Consider the following 19,600-nt stretch of genomic DNA (forward strand, 5'->3'; position numbering starts at 1 on the left):
TTTTTACATACAAAAGACTCATTTTAACATTAAGGAAATCTTTTTTCCTTTGATACTTATTTTTAACCATTACATAAAGTTTTTATTATTGGAAAAAGAAGAGATAGCAAACTGATCAGATTTCACAGTGAGGAGAAAATTTGAATTTTTACGGAGTTTTTATTTGTAATATTTCCTGTTGTGTTTCTGTTAATTCAGAAAATTATTTTACCTACTTCTCAATTATCTGCATTACAAAAAAGAGGAAAAGCTAGTCATAAAAAATATATGTAGTGTGTATGTGTGTGCAGTGTTTACGTGGACCAGAAAGGTTTGTGTTTTCAGTGAAAACACAAGACAAATCTGATGTTCTCATAAAAACAGGTTTTTTTTGTTTTTTTTTTTAAGATTTATTTATATTTATTTGAGAGAGAAAGAGAGAGATCATGAATGAGGGAAGTGGGCAGGAGGAGAGAGAGAATCTCATGCAGAATCCCCACTGAGCATAGAGCCCGATGCAGGGCTGGATCCCAGGACCCTGAGATCATGATCTGAGCTGAAACCAAGGGTCACCTGCTGAACTGAGCCACCCAGGCACCCCATCATATAGAAATAATTTTAAGAGCATTAGGTTATGTTTTTACTGGAGACTCCTATTTCCACAAAAATTATTATTATAAACAGCATCATCAATCACCAGTAAATTTTATGCATGTCTAGCATGGAACTTTCTAAAGTGGCTATAAATTAAACATACCAATCCTGAATTATAATTTTGTTCAAGTTCTTGTTATCTTTTGTAATTCTTGCATTATCAGCTGAAGTGACAAAAAGGTGAAAACTTGTAAATTAAATTTGTAGGATTCACAAAGATTTTAGGGGGGATAGGTTTTAATAGATCCTTTTAAAGATACTTTTGAGTAAACAGTTATTCAGTAGCCATTAAGAAACAATGACATATTTTTACAAAAGGGTTTTTTAATTCAAAAGTAATAGATAATCATAATAGAAGATTTAGAAAATACTGGCAAGTATAAAGGAGGAAAGAAAATCCCCCCAGTTTCACAATCCCAAATCAACTGCTCTTAACAGTAAACTCCATACAGATACTACTGTGTAGATTTGGGTTGTTTACCAATTTACACTGTTAAAAACAGTTTTGCCTTGCTCGGTTTGTAAGCATACTTACTGGTGAAAACACAATTTTCTAAGTAAGTTGACCCAGCTTAGTAAGCAAAACTAACAGGTCTTTTTTTGGACCTTTCAGAATAGCACAGGAGCTGGCTGTAGGAGTTTCCCTGATTCAGGTTTGGCATATGTTTTTGGGAAGTAGGAAAAGTAGAGTTATAGTTCTAGGAAGCAAGCAGTCTCTTGTGAGACAGGGTAGAAAAAGGAAAATAGACATTGGGATAACCATTTAGAGGTGAGTTGTAGAGTAATAAGGGCTCAAAAAAAACTTGCATTGAGTTTTTTGTCATTAGAACATTTTTTTTTTTAATTTTTTTTTTATTTATTTATGATAGTCACAGAGAGAGAGAGAGAGAGGCGCAGAGACACAGGCAGAGGGAGAAGCAGGCTCCATGCACCGGGAGCCCGACGTGGGATTCGATCCCGGGTCTCCAGGATCACGCCCCGGGCCAAAGACAGGCGCCAAACCGCTGCGCCACCCAGGGATCCCATGTCATTAGAACATTTTAACTAGGGGATCCCTGGGTGGCTCAGTGGTTCTGCACCTGCCTTTGGCCCAGGGCGTGATCCTGAAGTCCCGGGATCGAAAGAAACCCCGTCGGGCTCCCGGCATGGAGCCTGCTTCTCCCTCTGCCTGTGTCTCTGCCTCTCTCTCTCTCTCTATGTGAATAAATAAATAAATAAAATAATGAATAAATAAATAAAATCTTTTTTAAAAAGATTAATAAATATCATGAATCATATAAATAATCATGAATAAATATCATGATTAAATAAATCATGAATAAATAAATAAAATCTTTAAAAAAAAACAAAAACAAAACATTTTAACTAGCCTTGACTAGGGCTTTTACTCTTCCCCAACATGAACCTTCTTAGAGTGTGCTATGGAACTCATTTGTTTCCCCAAAATTCATATGGTTGAAGCCCTAGGCCTTAATGTGATTGTATTTGGAGATAGGTCCTTTAAAGAGATAATTATGGTTAAATGAGATTCTAAGGATGGGTCACTAATCCAAAATGACTAGTGTCCTTTTAAGAAAAGGAAGAGACATCATGGATACATTTGCACAGAAGAGGCCACATAAAGACAAAGCAAGAAGGAGACCAACGAGAGAGACCTCAGTACAAACCAGTCCTGCTGGCACCTGATCTTGAACTTCTTCCAGAACTGTGACAAAATAAATTTCTGTTGTTTAAGCCACCCACTGTGTGGCATTTTGCATGGCAGCTCTAGTAAACTAATACTGAGAATAAAACTTTTTTTTAAAGGAAAAGTGTAGTAGGTAGAATAATGGGTCCCTCAAAATATCAGGTACTAATCCCTGGACCTTGTACATATTATAAGGAAAAGTATCTTTTCGGATTTGATGAAGTTAAGGATCTTGAGATGGAGAGAATATTCTAGAGTTCTGGGTAAGCTCTAAACATAATCACAAATGTCCTTATGAGAGACCATGGGAATTTGACAGACCTACATAGGACAAGTTGATGGGATCCCTAAAGACATGGCCACAAGTCAAGAAATGCTGAAGTAGATTCCCAGAGAGTACAGTCCTGCTGACACTAAGGATTTGGCCCAGTGCAACTGTCTGCAGACTTTGTGAGTGAATACATTTCTGTTGTTCAGGCTATCAAATTTGTGATGATTTGTTACAGCAGCCATAGGAAAATAAATAAATAGCAACTAAATATACCAAGTCCTTTTAGCATCTTATCCACGTAATATTAGGATTTTGTATCATGTGTTATTGGCTTTTTATTTTATGAAATAATGAATTATATTGATTATTTTTCTATTGTTGAACCATCATGTTATTCTTGGATAAATGCTTCTTGATTCTGGCATTATATTTTGTTTTTTAATATCCCAGTGGGTTTGATAATATTTTGATGATTGTTTAGTGCTTTTTTTTTTTTCCTGTATTAAGGAAATTGGGCGCTAGTTTTCCATGTTGATACTGTCTTTGTCAAGTTTTGGTCCTAAGGTTATATGCAATTTGTTTGAATGTGTAGCCAGAGCTCAGATTATGCTATCTTTGGAAGCCAAGCATCAAAGCTGAAGCTTCCTCTGACTGGAATTTGGGAGCTATTATTGGTTCTTAAGCAGTAAAGAGACCTCATAAAAGGGGCAGGGATTAGATAATAAGATATAACAGTGCATCCAGAGTCATCTATAATTACTTACACAGCATTATCAAGTATTACAGTCTCAGATAACAAATCCAGGTATTGAGTTTCTCAAACAGACTCTCCTCCATTCATGTTCTTCAGGAGTGAAGGCTTCTGTGTGTTACAGGGTATTCAGTCAGGAAGCAAGGGAACTTTGGGGCACGAGAGAATGTCCTAGTGGGTAACTAAGAGTTGACCATATTTATCTCTGTCTTGTGATTCTTTAATTCCATTCTGTTTTTGCCTGGAAGAGGTAGGCAACATAGATTAATAAACTCTGGGAATGTAAGGGGATAACAGGAACATATTTGTGTGGATCAGAGTTTCTGAGCCTTGGCCTGTGGTGGGAGAAAGACAAATAGAGTTATTGCTAAGGATCCTTTGACCTCTATTTAACCAAACATTATCTCAACACTGAAAAAATAGAATAGCGTACATCTGTTATTTCAGATTTTCAGATGTACGCAATTATTTCATAACTCATCTAAATCACCAACTGAACAATTAGGTTTTTGAATTTGCGATATATTGGTCATTACTGTTTTAAGCAACAAGTAATGATTATACCTCTTGTCCCATGGGAATCTGTAAAGGGTCTTGTTTTTGTTTTTGTTTTCTTAAAGAAATACCAGTCCCTTCATCTTACTGCTGAGGATATTTATGGTGATAGTTACTCTGTTTACATAGCTAGTCAGTCACAGACTCCTGATAGAAGCCTGTGTTTTCAAGATCACCTAGTAATGCAATGAGAAAGACTCCTTAGATTTACAATACTAATTACTGGTGTTGAACTTGGAAAAAGTATAGATACTCACATCTCTTGATCATGGGCTATGTATAGATTGAAAGTTGTATCATCACTTTCTGAAAGTTAGAGGAGAGTTTCTGTTTTTTATAAATTTTTTTTTAACTAAAAATTGTTTTTGTTCTTTCGATTTAGTAAACTATGTTTAAGGTGGTCCTGCTGGTTGTTTCCGATGTTACATTTTAGTTCTAGCCACTCTTCTTTGTTTAAATGGGTTGTAAGTCAGGAAGAAAATCAGGGTAGATTTTTGGAGTCCTTTATTTTCTGAGATTTTTTTTCTTACCAGAGCAAAAATAACTAGATAAAGAGATAGATGAGAGGACAGACAGTTCAACCAGAAAACAAAAACAAAAACAAATCTGCACAGCAGGTTCGTGAGAAGATGTACTGTACTGAGTCCTTTGATATGTGGTATGTCCTTCGGTGAGCATATGGGCATAGGGATGCCTGGTGCATCAGCCAGCATTGATAAGTGTGTGAATATGTTCCAAATAGATGTGTGATCAAGGGAGGAAAACTTGTTAATTCTCCCTGGGGTATTAAAGAGTTGGGGGAAGACACAGAGTACAATTAAGAAGAAATTGTGATGTCTGACTGTCTAGGGATAATTAAGTTCAATTTAAGCCTGTTGTTCTATTTTCATGAAAATGTTTCCCAAGTAGAAAAAAATAGTTTATGTGGATCTTAAGAAAAGTTAGTTTTGACTATTGGAATGAAATTTTAGTAGTTTAATTTGGAAATTTACTTATCCTGAAATTTCTGTTGGTGAAAACATGGAAACCTGTAATACAGGTTAGAATTATTTTGGTTAATAATTATGGCTCATGTATCTGTTAGACTATCGAACTCTTATATTCCAGAAGATTTTTAATGGACTCATTGATTCATCTAGTTAAATGGGAATATGCTGTTAAAAGTAAGAGAGTGTCTCCTTGTAGCCATAAAGTTGACATAGTGCTTTATGAGCAAATTTAATGTTCCATTCTGAAATGTGAGGTTGAACAGAAAGATAACCTTAGAAAAAATGATCTCAGTTATTCATTCTGACCTTTGTTCACAAAAGAAATTCGAATTCAAAAGAACACAACATTTAGACTTTTTTTTACATTAGTTATTTTAGTTGATTGGTATCTGTAAATTGCTCTAAATTAGACTGTAAAATATTTAATAGTGTTTTGTGTTATTTAGCTTTGTGTCTGTTATTCCTTTCAAGTTGACCTCTTTCACTGTGTTTTTGCTGTCCACTTATAAATTACACATTGCAAGTCTTTATAGGAATCAGATACAGTCTATATTAAATGATGTGGTTTAAAAAAAAAAAACAGGAGGAAATGAAATCTAGGAAATACTTTGGAAATGTCAGTATATTTCTATTGATTCAGTAATGAGTACAAAATAAGTTAAATTTATATACCAGGGAAAAATACAAAATAATATGTGAAACAAGAAATAATGAGTATGCTTATCCATATTTTACCTGAATGCCATTTATCGAACAAATCTTTATTGAGTTCCAAACTAGATGCTGGAGACTTTCCTAGGCTCTGGGAACATATTTACAAACATATTGTTGAATCAGATATTTCATTTATAATTAGATATTTTAGGAGTTCTAGGAAGGAAAAGTTCGTGGTACCTTCAGAGCACAGTCTAGGAATCCTTAACCTAGACCGGGGAATGTCAGGAAAGATCTAAACTGAGACATGAGCTGAAACTGTAAGGTTGAATCAGAGCCAGAGAGAGAGAAGGGGTTTGGAGAGAATATTATAGGCAGTAAGAATAGCATGTTCAAAAACCCTGAAGAGACTATGATGTATTGTTGGGAACTCTTAAAGAAGTTTGTGATCACTGGCATGCAAACAGTGATAGAAGGTAAAGCCAGACTGGAGTGATTCAAAAGGCAGCATTTGAAATCATCTGATTAAAATGAAGCACTCAATGTAGCCTTAAGAATGAAGGTATTCCAGTTGTACTCCTTGCCTAATTGCTTCAAGCATTTTTATGTTTCTAAGAGCTGAGCTCATTGTACCTTTTTTTTTTTTTTTTTTTAAAGAAAGCATGTGTTAGAAGCACCATTATAAGTCTTTGGAAATGGTTTTACTATTAATCCTTTTTTTTTTTTTTTTTTTTGCTGTTGAAAAGAACAAAGCATTTTGAGCTTCCATCTCCAGGTCTCTTCACTTAATGATGTTCTTTTTGGTTCTTTAGTCCAAGTCCTCTAAGGAAACTTGAATTTGGAAGTTTAACTCAACCTGTTTTTTTTCTTACAAATTGAACTAATACTTTTTCATTGAGAAATAGTCCATAAATCTTGCTGCTCAAATAAATCCTTAATCTACAGGAGGACTTTGGAAGGGAACTTGCTTTTCAGTAGAATTAGAAGGATGTAGGTAGGAACCACCTCTGTTTTTACTCATCATTGTATCTCCAATGCCAAGCCATTTCCTGATCTGTCACTTATGCTTTATAAATATTTGTTCATTGAATGAGTACTAAATTTTATTTTTGTTTTAATGCCTGCTGAATGTCTTATAGTTCCATGGTTTTGTGATAAAATCTAGGCCTAAGATGGATGAAGTATTACAATGAATTCTTTCACTTAACATCATGTTTTTGAGGTTCCTTGATGTTGTGGAATATATTGGTGATTACATTTTATTGTTTAATAGTATTTCATTGTATAAATATATTTTGTTTAGCCATTCCACAGTTGGATGGACATTTGGATTTTTTCCAATTTAGAACTGTTATGAATAATGCCTCTGTAACATTCATATGCAAGTCTTTGTAGGGATACATGTATGCTTTCATTTCTCTTATGCTAATACCTAGGAGTAGAGTTGGTGGCTCATATATGGTAAGTTTATGTTTAACTTTTTAAGAAATTGCCAGACTCTTCTAAAGTGGCTATACTATTGTACATTTCCACCAGCCAAGTAAGAAGTTTTCAGTTTTCTTCCTCAGTAATGATTGATAATGGCAGCCTTCAGGATTATAGCCATTCTGTTAGATGTATACTGGTATCTTACTGTGGTTTTCAATTTGAATTTCCTTAAATATGAGTAATATTTTAGAGCAAAACTTTTTAATTTTGTGTTCCAAATAATCACATTTTTTTCATTATACTTTTGGTGATATATGTAGGAAATCTTGGCCTAGCCCAAGATCAAAATAATTTTCTCCTATATTTTCTTCCAGAAGTTTTATAGTTTTATAGAAGAAAGGAGAGTCTTTCAGTTAGGGGTGCTGGGACAATTAGATAGCCATGTGGTCTGTTCTTTCCTTCGTATAATTCCCTGGTGGTACCTTTGTCTGAAATCAATTTATCATAAATGGAAAGGTTTATTTCCAGACTATTCTGCTGCATTGATATAAATGTCCATCTTTAGACCAATACCACATCATCTTGATTACTGTAGCTTTATACCAAGTTTTTGAAACTGAGTTATAAAAGTCCTTCTACTTTCCTTTCTTAAAATTATTTTGCCTACTTTACATTCATTGCATTTCTGTATATAAATTCTATAAAGATCAGCTTGATAGCTTTTGGTGAAAAGATTGTTTTTTGTTGCTAAATTCCTAAGAGTTTAATTTTTTTTAAAAGCTCTTATGAGTAGAATTATTTTCTCAATTTCACTTTTGAGTTGTTGATAGTATATAGAGATACAGTTAACTTTTACTATGGTCTTGTAAGCCATGACTTTCCTCAATGCATTTCTTAGTTCCAGTGGTTTTTGGAAGGAGCAGATTTCTCTGGTTTTCTACATACAGGGTCATGTTACCTGAGAATACAAACATTTTACTTATTTTCAGTTGTGTTTGCTTTCAGTTTTTCTTTCTGACCTTATTTCACATTCCAGAACTACCCGCCCATTGATGAGTAGAAGTGACTACAGCATATATATGTAGTTTGTTTGTATTAATCTTTGTATGTTATCATTGTTGTCTTTGACATTTTGTATGACAACTTCAGTCATGACCATAAATTTAACTTACTCATCCTGGCATCAAGACCTGCGTCAATGGAATCTGCTTGAGGCTTCTCTCTCCCTCTCTGTCTGCTCCTCCCCCCAACTCACGTGTGCTCTTTCTCTAAAATAAATAAATAAATCTTTTAAAAAATTGTATCTTGAATCTACTTTCCCCTCTTATAATCTGTTGCCACCTGTTCCAAAGTCTCATTGTCCTTTGACTTTCCTGATTCCCACTGGAGCCTCTCTAATCCATTTTTATACAGTTTAAAGTTGACCACCTAAAAATGTTATTTGGAGCACAATACTCCTTGCTTAGAACACTTTTTTGGTAACTCTCCATTGTATTTAGCATAACATCCAGACTCTTTTCTGTGGCTTGTGAAACCTTGTCCATTGGGCCCAACTCTCTCACTCTCCCACCTGACCTCATTCATTGACCAGAGTAACACTCATGTCCTTGTAGTTCTTCACAGGATAGTATTGTTCTGCTGCAGTTTATTTGCCATTCTTGTTCATCTGCCTGGAACTCTTCTTCCAGTTTTGCACATAGCTAACTCCTTCTCTGACTTTCTTAACTTAAATGTATGTCCTTAGGGAGGTACGTCACCAGCACCATGTCCATCTCATCTATTGTTAATTTCTTTTTCACCTATTATTACAGCTTGCCATTCTTTTGCCTGTTTTCTTCTATTTTCATCTTTTTAAAATATACATTTCATTAAAGTAAAAGATCCCAAATGCACTGTCTGATCCATAATAAGCATTCATTTTTTACCAACTCCTTGAATGAAAGCTAAGAGTTTTTTGGACAAGTAATTCAGCTTAAGCTAGAGAGTCTATAGGGAGAAAAAAGGACCTGTAAAATGTAATTGATTTTATCTAAACTTGCATTTAAAATTTGGCCATAAATTTATTTTGCCACTATTAAATATAGCATTCAGTATGTATCATTAGACTGTAAATGTGTCTTAAAAATTTAAGTGCTGATGTTCCAGACTACTTATCAACTGAAATTATGTCTTGCTTAAAGATTTAGCATTTTTAAATGATTGTACATAAACTAACATGACCATTTCATATTTGGCTTTCTCATTTGTGATATTTTGTATCATGTATGTTTATTATTTATTGCTTATTTTGAAAAATTTATCATAGTCTGTTTCCTATAGAGTCCATACAGAGAGTTTTTATAATTCAGGTGGTAAATATTTTCCAGCTTGCACTTTTTAGAAGCCCAGTGGTGGTTGGGCCTGGAGTGGAATACAGACAGTGGCTAGGTTGTGGGGAGAATTCAAGTTGTGGGATCCATATTCCCATTGGTGAACTGAGGAATGCTGAGTTCCTAAGGTTTGAGGAGAACCTGGAGATCAGCCTGAGAAGACTAAAGCCCTCTTCATTCCTCCAAGCCCCTTGAACCGGAGGAAATTCATCTTCTTCCCTTAATTTGAGGAGCTATGACTTTCCTTAATATGGACAGAATATGGGGAGCATAGTCTTTAAGTCCCACACAGCCTGACTTAGAATACTTGAGCTCTACTCCTCTCTTGGTTAGCCTCAAGGTGGAGACTGAGGACATGGTTCATTGCTATGGCCCTGTCCCTGCTTCTGGCTTTGGCTAATGATACTTTCAGGTTTCCACTCTGTGCACTCTCAGTGAAGCTGCCAAACAGAATGCTTCTGGAGCAGAGGTCTTGCCAAAATGTCCCTAAACTGCTGCCATCACTTAACCTTCCATGGAACCTTGGATAAATCATAAACTCAGTTCCATTATTCATGTGAAGTGCAATCATAGCAGTACCTTCCTCCTAACTTCATTGTGAGAATTCAGTGAGTTAATGAATAATAAAATGTTTTTCATGGGCACTGGCACTAGGCAAATATCATTTGTTGTAGCTGTCCTCATCGTGGTTAAGAAAACCACCACCACCACCCCCCGCAACAGGACCATTAATAAAGAATGTCACTAGAGAGAAGCTTCTTTTTCTAAATATTATAGAAGTACAAGTCTGCTCTAGAGTATGTGCTCTTCCCCTAACCTCCACCCTTTGCTAGATTACTCCCTCTCCCTTATCACATCTGTCAGAATAGAACATTTCGCAGACTCAAGACACACCATTTTGAGGCTTCAGTGCAGTCATGTTAATGGTAATATCTCTGTTATACAGGTTCATGTCCTACCTGTCACCTCCCTATGATGTGTACCTCAGTTTATTCTGATAGTCTCCAGTGCTCTTTCACTAGTGCACACAGGCTCCGCCTGTTCCTCTACTCTTGTCTTGTCATGCATTCACAGGATCCTCACCACCACATCTGTAATGTGTGCCTTGGGTAGCATTTCTCATTAGCAATGCTGTCTCTTGATGCTCTTCCAGATGTGAAGTCGGAGCATCCAAAATGGCATTGGGTTCACTTTAATCATCGCAGCTGTGCTGGGTTCCGGATCTCACAGAATTCTTCCTAAAAACAACTTTTGTCTCTGGACCACCTTTGTATAGGTCCAGCCTTACCCTTTCTTGCCTCAAGCCAGGTACCCGTAAGTGTGTACTCCTGTGCCAGTCAGGTCATACACACACTAGTGGATGTTCCTGCTATCTCTTACCATCCCACAGCAGGTGTCCCAGGTACCTCCAAATCCCACCTAGCGTGACTTCAACCACACTGAAATTACATATTTATTCATAAAATTGCAGTTATGATTTATTTAACCCCTAATACAGTATAAGGAGTTTTTCATATAGGCACATTGCTGATTTTGACAGTTTAAAAACATCAAGCACTCATTGGTAGACTTCGTATAACTGCACCTTCATTTTGCACAAATTCTCAAGATTTCTGTGCCCCAGGCCCAAGGTGTTGGTGAATGTACCTATACTATAAACTCTGCCTGACTCTCTTACTCTCTTGCATTCCTGGTTCACAAGGGTGGTAAGCAGGGCCCGTCTCTATCAGCACTCCAGCTTCACTCTCCTTGGCACAAGTTAGAATCAATCATTTAGGAAGTATCATCACTTAAGTACTGGACTCAGGCCAGGACAGAAATTCTTTTCTCTTTATTTCTCCTTATTTGAGGGCTCTGATCCTCCTTCCCTAGTTCCCTCCTTGATAGAGCTTCAATTTTCAGTCAACAGGGCCTGGGTTTCTTTGAGCAGACATTATTATTCCCACCACTAATTTTAATGACTTTGTGGTACATTAGTTATGATTATCCGTCCTCTCTCTAATCCATCAGTCCATTGGAGGTACTCTTCTACTTTCCTTTTTCTATCTCTCACAGTATCTTTGAAAGACTCCTTGATTTTACAGCTGTAATCTGGTGCCACCTGCAGAGACTTCTTATTCCATTCATAGTTACTGATAATTTAACATTGAAGAGTACTGTCCTTGAAATACTGCATTTATGTTTTGTCTCAGATGCCTCCTGGCACCAGTCCACTGTTACCGGTGGGGAGCAGGGAACATGGCCAGAAATACTAAGATCCCCTACTTTGGCGGTTTCATTCCTGTTACCTTCATTTCCCAAGGTACTGGCTTTGGGATTTTATTTTATTTTATTTATTTTATTTTATTTTATTTTATTTTATTTTATTTTATTTTATTTATTTTTTATTTATTTTATTTTATTTTATTTTTTTAATTTATTTTATTTTATTTTATTTTATTTTATTTTATTTTATTTTATTTTATTTTATTTATTGCTTGTGTGTTATTACAGGGCTTAGTTTTCCAACTTGATTGATGATGCCAAGCATTCACGACTTTTCAGTTTCTCAGTTTGGAAGCAAAGAATTTTAAAAAGTCACTATCAATGCCTTTTATCATGAAAAGACAAGTAGAAGAAATTAGTCTCCCTCACCCAGGGATGTCAGTTGTCAGTATGTGTATACCAGTGGGAACCAGACAGCATGTCTAGGTAAAATCACTTATCACAATGCTGCTACTTTTTCACTGTGGTAATTTTAGCTGAACTGGGTCATGTTATAAATGTCAACAAGGCAAGAGAGGGAATAAAATGTCATCAGGATAATGCACATATGCTTACATTTCAATGGAGCTTAAAATCTTTTATAGGAATCAGGACTAAAAGGATTTTTTTTTTTCATCGTGGGATAAATGTGAATACGGTTACTGTCACTGACTCTTAGGTGTTCATTTTGGTTTCATTCCTGCTTTCCTTGAATTAGAGAAAAAAATCTCAACTTTGCCATTGGAAATTGGTACAGATAGGAGTTTTTCAGCTACATAGTCATTGTAGTGGCTTGATTTAAAAATACACATTGAATTCACCTTTAAAAAGTGGGTTAGGAGAAATAAAATCTAGTATAGTGTGAGCCATAAAACCACCATTTTGATGCTAACATCATTTATATTCTGGGCCAGGGTTTTAAAACTGGAAAAATAAAGTACAGTTTTATTCATTATTGTTGATTTTGCATGACTCAAACTAGATGTTAATTTTAATACAAATTAATTTAGGCAAAGTAATTAAAGTTAAGGAAATAACACATTTATCATGTTCATAAGTAGTATTTTTTTTCTTATTTCAACTGAAAGAATTAGATAAAAGGTGTAATAAAATAGATTTGTCAAAGAACCATTAATAGTCTACTGCTTTTTTTTTTTTTTTTTGCCTTCAGAGTTTCAATTAAATCTGAAGAGATGATATAATCCTGCTATGACTTTAAATGGATGTTTTCATGGCTGCATAAATTGTGATTTGTCATGAGTTGTAGGATTGTAGATGACAATTAAGCCTGGATTCTGATCCTTTTCCTCTCAAGCTTATTAAAATAGGACCTTTTGGGACCATTGTGACTATCTCTTCAATTAGTTTCATGTTATAACTTAACCCTGATTATAAACAAGCTTTAACTACTTCATAGTTCAGTTTAATCTTTCTGCATTGGAAAGAAAAATTTATTCACTGTCAGTGAATAAGCACTGGGACATGGTCTTATTTTGGAAGATTAACTTACTGTGAGAATTGTGGTTTTGATTTTGACTCCCTGCTTATGATAGGATTAAGGTTGATTATTTTATCTCTCTGTAAAAGTGTAAAATAAATATCTGTCTATAGGCAGTACGGTCAGTTCACATTACCTTCACATTTGGGCATAAACATGCTGGTACACAGAGAACATTTTCAACTTTTCTACTTTAAAAATAGTGATTTTTATTATTTCCCTTCTTAACTATTTTTTAAATTCCCATTTATGGAGGCAGGCAGTGAATTTATATATAGGATTGATCATTTGTTTTGAGTCAGCTGCAAATGAATAATGACAAAGTCTACTATAGGTGTTTTGGATTGTCTTTAGGTGACAGGTACTCGTATGTAATAAAACTCACCACTTGAATTGGCATTATCCTTGTTGATAATGCTGGCAGGAGCAACATTGAATAAATGTAAAGATTGAATTTGCCCTGTTCTACCATGGTGGTCACGGAAGCAGGACAAAGTATAAAAGCTGACAGCACCAAGGCATTAAATCTATTCAACTGTACTTCAGAGAACAGAGATGACAATGATGAAGGATATGTTCAATTCTACAAGCACTTACTGAGTGGTTCCATAGTCCAGCGGTATGTTAGCAGGAACAAATACAAAAGGAGAAGGCAGTCTGGTTTGCTTCAAAGAAGTTTATCATCTAATAGGGAGACAAACGATTCATATATGAAACAGCTGGGGAACAGAATATGACAATATATAATCTAGTGTGGGTTTGTTTGTGAACCAGAATACATGCACAGTTATTTGGCAATGAAAAGATATATTTGTACATGAAGTAACATAGCCTGGGTTATTTAAGATTTTTAATTATTTGAAATGAAAAGTAATTTGAAACATGTTTATTTAAAATATCGTTGAGCCCAACTTAAACACTAGTTAGGTACGTGAGACCGTAAATAAATTCAAGAATGCTTTACTCCCTTTTTCTGGCTCAGTCCATCGAATATATACTTTATTAGGTTTTATCCAGTTTTTGTTCTTTTCTCTCATATCCTAAAGATTCACTCTGTCAGTTTTCTACTATGTATTCTAAGCACAGTTTAATTTTTCCATTGTCCAGGTTTTCTGAGTTGTGTTTATTTGAAAGTTCCCGTCAAAGAGCATAGTCCTCTGCTTATTAGCTTTGTATAAGGAGGCCATGTGGCTGAGCAGCCTCACTACCTTCAGGTTTATTATTTTTTTCTTCATTGCTTGCTGAATGGTAATATTATTATTATTACTATTATTATTATTACTATTATTACAACCATGGCAAGAACAACTAACATGAGATCTGTGCTCTTAACAGATTTTGATACAGTATCATCAGGTGTAGTTAGGTGCTATGTTGTACAGCACATCTCTTTTTTTTATGATTTTATTTTTTTGAGATAGAGTGAGATAGAGAGCATGAGCTGAGGGAGAGGAAGGGCAGAGGGAGAGAAAGAAGCAGCAGACTCTCCGTTGAGCAGGGATGAGCAGGGAGCCTAACGTGAGGCTTGATCCCAGGACTCCAGGATCATCACCTGAGCGAAAGACAGACACCTGACTGAGCCACCCACATGCACTTTTCTTTAATTAAAGAGATAATAGTTAAGAACATTGATCTCTTCAGTGGAAGACATTTATTTTTTAAAAATCAACTTGTTGATGCAGTATGTTGCTACAGGATGCCTTGAATTACTTCAAGCTTGAAACAAAACCAAAAACAAAACCTTGGACAGCTAAATGCAAAGGTTTCAGAACAGTTTGGGATCGTCCAAATGGTTAGTCCAAACTAGTGAAGGCATTAAACAGATCCATATTTGAAAATGACAGAAATGATTACTGATTTGAGTCTTACCCAGTGGTACCTTGTCAAAGCTCAGTCTCCATCATACTCTTGGTTCTGTGCTTTGATGAGCCCATTCCCTGGGGGTTTGTCCCACCCATATAAGGGTTATGGGTTTGGGTTTTCATATCATTGCCAGTAGAAATGGGTTTTTATACCAAGCAGAATTGATATTGCTTGCTTAACTATGAACTCCTGGAGAGCAAACACATTTAAAATTTTTTTAAAACAACCATTAGATTAACGTTGAAATACACGACTAATCCTGTTACAGCATGGTGGATACTTATGAGGTTCTCAGAGCAGAACCTTGAGGTTTGTGGAATAAAACTTAATGGGAGTTTAAGCTGGTTTCTGTTAACAGATGTGCCATTTAGGGAAACATTTTAAAATTACATTAAACCAGTTAAAAGTGGTCAGGACAGTCATCAAAGATATAAAAGTTGCTTGGTCTAGATTCACTGAAACTCCTGCCTTTAAGCCTATTAATCGTAAAACTGTTCTGTTAATTACTGTCCTCCAGGAAATTTGGGAATTTTTTTCTATGTTACCAATGTGGTGAACAATTGGGCTGACAATTTCCTGATGATGTTTTATTATGGTGGTTGCAAGCCATTCTGGAAATAGTATTTTAAGAAATATCTTGCTCAGAAGCATCATTTCTCCCAGGAAGGAGCCTTTCATATTGGTCTAAAAACTTCAAGGATATGGCATCCTGTTGGAGCTCTGGGGTATTATTATTTTCAGACCTCGTTTGTGTGCATGAGCTATATTGATTTCCAGATAAAATGAATTTATTCAGAACAGAAGGTTATCACATACTAGACCAAATCATTTTTAGTCGTATTAAGTTCACTTGGATTACAACTAGGAAAATTGTTTGAAACACCAATGACATTATATTCTGACCCCTTAGCTTTGCAGTCATTTCACCTTAACAAAGGATTCTGTTAGCCTTACTCTTCTCAGTAGGAATTGATAGCATTAGTGTAAATCAGGCAGAAGATTTAAGAAGTGTCGGCTTAGAAGAAATGCAGTATGTACTTATTGCATTTAAAATATATATATATATATATATACACCAACTGAACTTTGCTAAATAATAATTTGACCATATAATAAAAAGCAGATTAAAGGTGATAACTACTTAACTTGATTGAAATGTTTTCTGGGGTGCCTGAGTGGCTCAGTCATTAAGCATCAGGCTCTTGGTGTCAGCTTAGGTCATGATCTCAGGTTCTTAAGATCGAGCCCTGCATTGGGCTCCACAAAGGACACAGGCGTGCAAACTGTCTCTCTCTCTCTCTCTCTTAAAAATAGAAAGAAAGAAAGAAAGAAAGAAAGAAAGAAAGAAAGAAAGAAAGAAAGAAAGAAAAGAAAAGAAAAGAAAAGAAAGAAAGAAAGAAAAGAAAAGAAAAGAAAAGAAAAGAAAAGAAAAGAAAAGAGGTTGCTTGTGTGGCTCAATCAGTTAAGCATCTACCTTCAGCTCAGATCATGATCTCAGGGTCCTGGGATCAAGTCCCATCTTGGGCTTTGTGCTCAGCAGGGAGTCTGCTTCTACTTTTCCCTCTGTGATCTCTCTTGCTCTCTCTCAAATAAATAAATCTTAAAAAAAAAAAAACTTTTTTTCTAAGAGTGCTTCAGCTTACAAATCTTGCATACAATTTTTGGGGGGGCATCACTACAAATTGGAATAAAAGTATGCTGTGGTATTGTTCTTTTTCAAAATTTCTGGGCTTCTGATAGAAATAAATTAAAAATAAATCATAATTTTTATAACTGGAACATTAACTCTATTTTAAAAATACTAACAAAGAGGAAATGCATGATTTAACCATGCTTTTTACCCTGAAAAGATTTACCACTTCACTCAAATTGAGAAAAATTGAGAAGTCTGTTTTAGCCTACAAAATCCTAAATGGTATGGTGCCCTCAAGGTTTCCCCTCTCATATTTTCCACTCTTCTCTCTCCCTCACTCAGTTCACTTCAGCCTTACCAACCTTACTGTTCCTCAAACATGTCAGAGACCTTCTACTTTACAGTCTATCACTTTCTAACATACTGTGTTATATTTTGATTTTTTTAAGAACATGATGTGTGAAATAAAACACAGAAGGATTCAAAGATAATGTGCATAAATAATATATGTGCACTACATATAGGAAGTTAAGGAAATAATAATTTTTTAAAAATCTCAAGACCTGAAGAAAACTATTTTAATCTTCAGGTGGAAGGGCTAAGCATATATCAAGCAGAATAAATGAATACAATATTCCCATATAAATACATACTCTTAGAGTTTCAATCCAGTAAAGGTAAAGAAAATCTTAAGAGATTCTAAAAAAGGGAAAAAATAGGTTACCAACAAAAGAACATGAATTAGACTGCTAAAGTCACCAGCAACCCTGAATTCTAGGGCACAACAAGGAAAGGTCATTATGGCTCTATACAAGACTGGTTTTGAAACTAGAAGTGTATATACCCAGCCAATCTATCCATGAAATGTGAATGCAAATAGTTAACTCAGACATGCAAAAACCTCTGAAAGTATCTCCAAAAAAATGGCAAAAATGAAGAGATGAGAGCCAAGAAACAGTGAATCTAGCCCTAGGAATTTAATAGGAAAATCAAATACCTGAAATACATATGTGACAGCTTTGTAGCTATCTGGGCAACCAATTCAGACTGACACTCAGCAGGTAAGCAGCAGTCCCACAATTAGCAGCCATAGGGAATTACAGCTTTTATAATTCTCAGTCTTGAAGGACCAGAGAGACCCCTCTAGGGAATTAAGTATTTACTATTGCCCTTTAATCTATGTTTCTGAATGATGAGCTGTTTCTTATTAACCCACACTCTTCTTAATTGTATCAGTGTTTTTTGTTTAAAAAAAAAAGATAAGTAGGTTCTGGCACATTTCACAATTGGAGAAAAATAAACAGTGAAGCGGGTATAAAAAGCACCAATCTGAAATTACATCACACAAATGATTGATGTCTTTGTCGTCTTACAAATAGTACCTTCAAGATTCAAGTTCATTGGTAGGGTGTAGACATTTGGATAGATAGAGTGAGGATTTTGTAGCAAATTAAGAAGTCTCAGACCCCACAGAGACTGCATGACCTGGACTCTTTTTGAGTGGCTGGTTAGTAGAGCTGTTGCCCCTTCTCCTCTGGCACCCCCCAAGGTTCCACGTCAGCGGCTTCCTGTGTTCCACCAACCATTTATACTTTAAGGGATCGCTTCACAAAAGGGAACCTGAGACCCTTTTAAAATCAACTCTCTTTAACCTTAAAGACAAAATTATCCTATTGGGTATGTTTTTAGAACTCATAATATTTTTTAGCTAGTTCATAGCTCAATGTGTGTTTAAATTATTTACATATGAGTACAGTTCCAGCCAAATTGCCCTATTTAAATGCATCATTACTGGATACTTCAATAGTTTATCCATTGAACACTGAATTTTACTTCATTTCAACTATGTTTGCCTAAGCAATCTGTGTCATTCCTTATTCATCCATCTTAGTGTATTAAAGTAACAGTTTTACCCATCTTCAAAGCCATATGCATTAGATTATTACTACCCTGAGAATTTATATGCGAAGTATTTTCCTGTTTTCTTATTTTAATGACTGTTAGGAAATTGAAATGGTTTTCCTTTCAGTGCTAAACCAGTACTTTTTTGTTTGTTTTTAGAACAGGCAGTCTTTCAAATGCCTGACTAAGAGTGTCTGTTAGTTAGTAAAGCTGTCCAAATGACGTTCTCGGTCTTTCCCTGGGAATATTTCTTTGAGGAATTCATTACATTACTCTGGTGCTGCTGACTCTGCATTCCCATTACTTCAGCCTCTGCTGTCAACCTGGCATCCATAGCAGATTTTGATTCAGACCCATTTTCCAACTCCAGTGCCAGTGAAAATTTAGCCGCTTCTAACTTCGTTCTTACTGTCAATAGGGACCCTGCCCCTTCAAACATGTTTACTTCATTTATTACCATCTATTTTTGTTTGTTACTGTTAGCCTGTTGTGTTCATGTAAAAAAAACTCCAAGGATTCTTATAGAGCCCTTAAAACGCAAAATACTTTGCTTTTTGGTTTTCTGCACAAATCTCTCAAATGGCTTCCCATCTTAAAACGGTTGCCAAGATCCTAACAGTGGCCTTTTATAATGTATCCCACTACTACCTCTCTTAACCAGTCATCTGTTAATTTCCCTCTTGCTTTCTGTGTTCCAGTCATAATGTCTCCTTGTCGTTTCTTAAAAATACCATACATCCTTGCTTCTCAGGGACTTTGTACTTGCTTATTTCTTTGTCTAGAATGTTCTCCCAGATAATCCTGTGGTTTATTCTTTTATTTCTGTCAAATGTTTAGTCAGATGTCACCTTTTCAGCAAGACTTCCCTGTCTACCTTAGGAACTAATAATTCACCATATTTTTAGCATACCCCATGCCCTATAGCTTCAGACAAGCTATATATTTTATTAGATAAATTACATAATTTACTTGTTTATTGTCTGTTAGCCTCCCCTGGAATGCATGCATACTCTGCAAGAGCAGGGAGCTTTAGTTTTATATGTTACCTTCCAAGCACCTAGAATAGTGCCTGGCCCATCATAAATAAATACTTGTTGAATGGATGAATATAATAAATGCTACT

The 19,600-nt window shown here is 35.4% G+C and overlaps 1 protein-coding gene across 4 annotated transcripts in view; it reads left to right on the top strand.

The window, feature by feature from the left end:
• COMMD10 (COMM domain containing 10) overlaps positions 1-19,600 on the top strand; it is a 190,136-nt gene that overhangs the window by 116,608 nt on the left and 53,928 nt on the right. The window contains exon 6 of one of the 4 annotated variants that reach the window (XR_013387431.1): positions 11,530-11,639. The exons of the other annotated variants lie outside the window; for them this stretch is intronic. The gene's annotated coding sequence lies outside the window, so the exon portion shown is untranslated. The remainder of the gene's footprint in view (positions 1-11,529; positions 11,640-19,600) is intronic. 4 annotated transcript variants of the gene reach the window in all.

This window comes from Canis aureus, chromosome 10 (genome assembly GCF_053574225.1).
Source record: "Canis aureus isolate CA01 chromosome 10, VMU_Caureus_v.1.0, whole genome shotgun sequence".
In the NCBI taxonomy this organism is placed as follows: domain Eukaryota; kingdom Metazoa; phylum Chordata; class Mammalia; order Carnivora; family Canidae; genus Canis; species Canis aureus.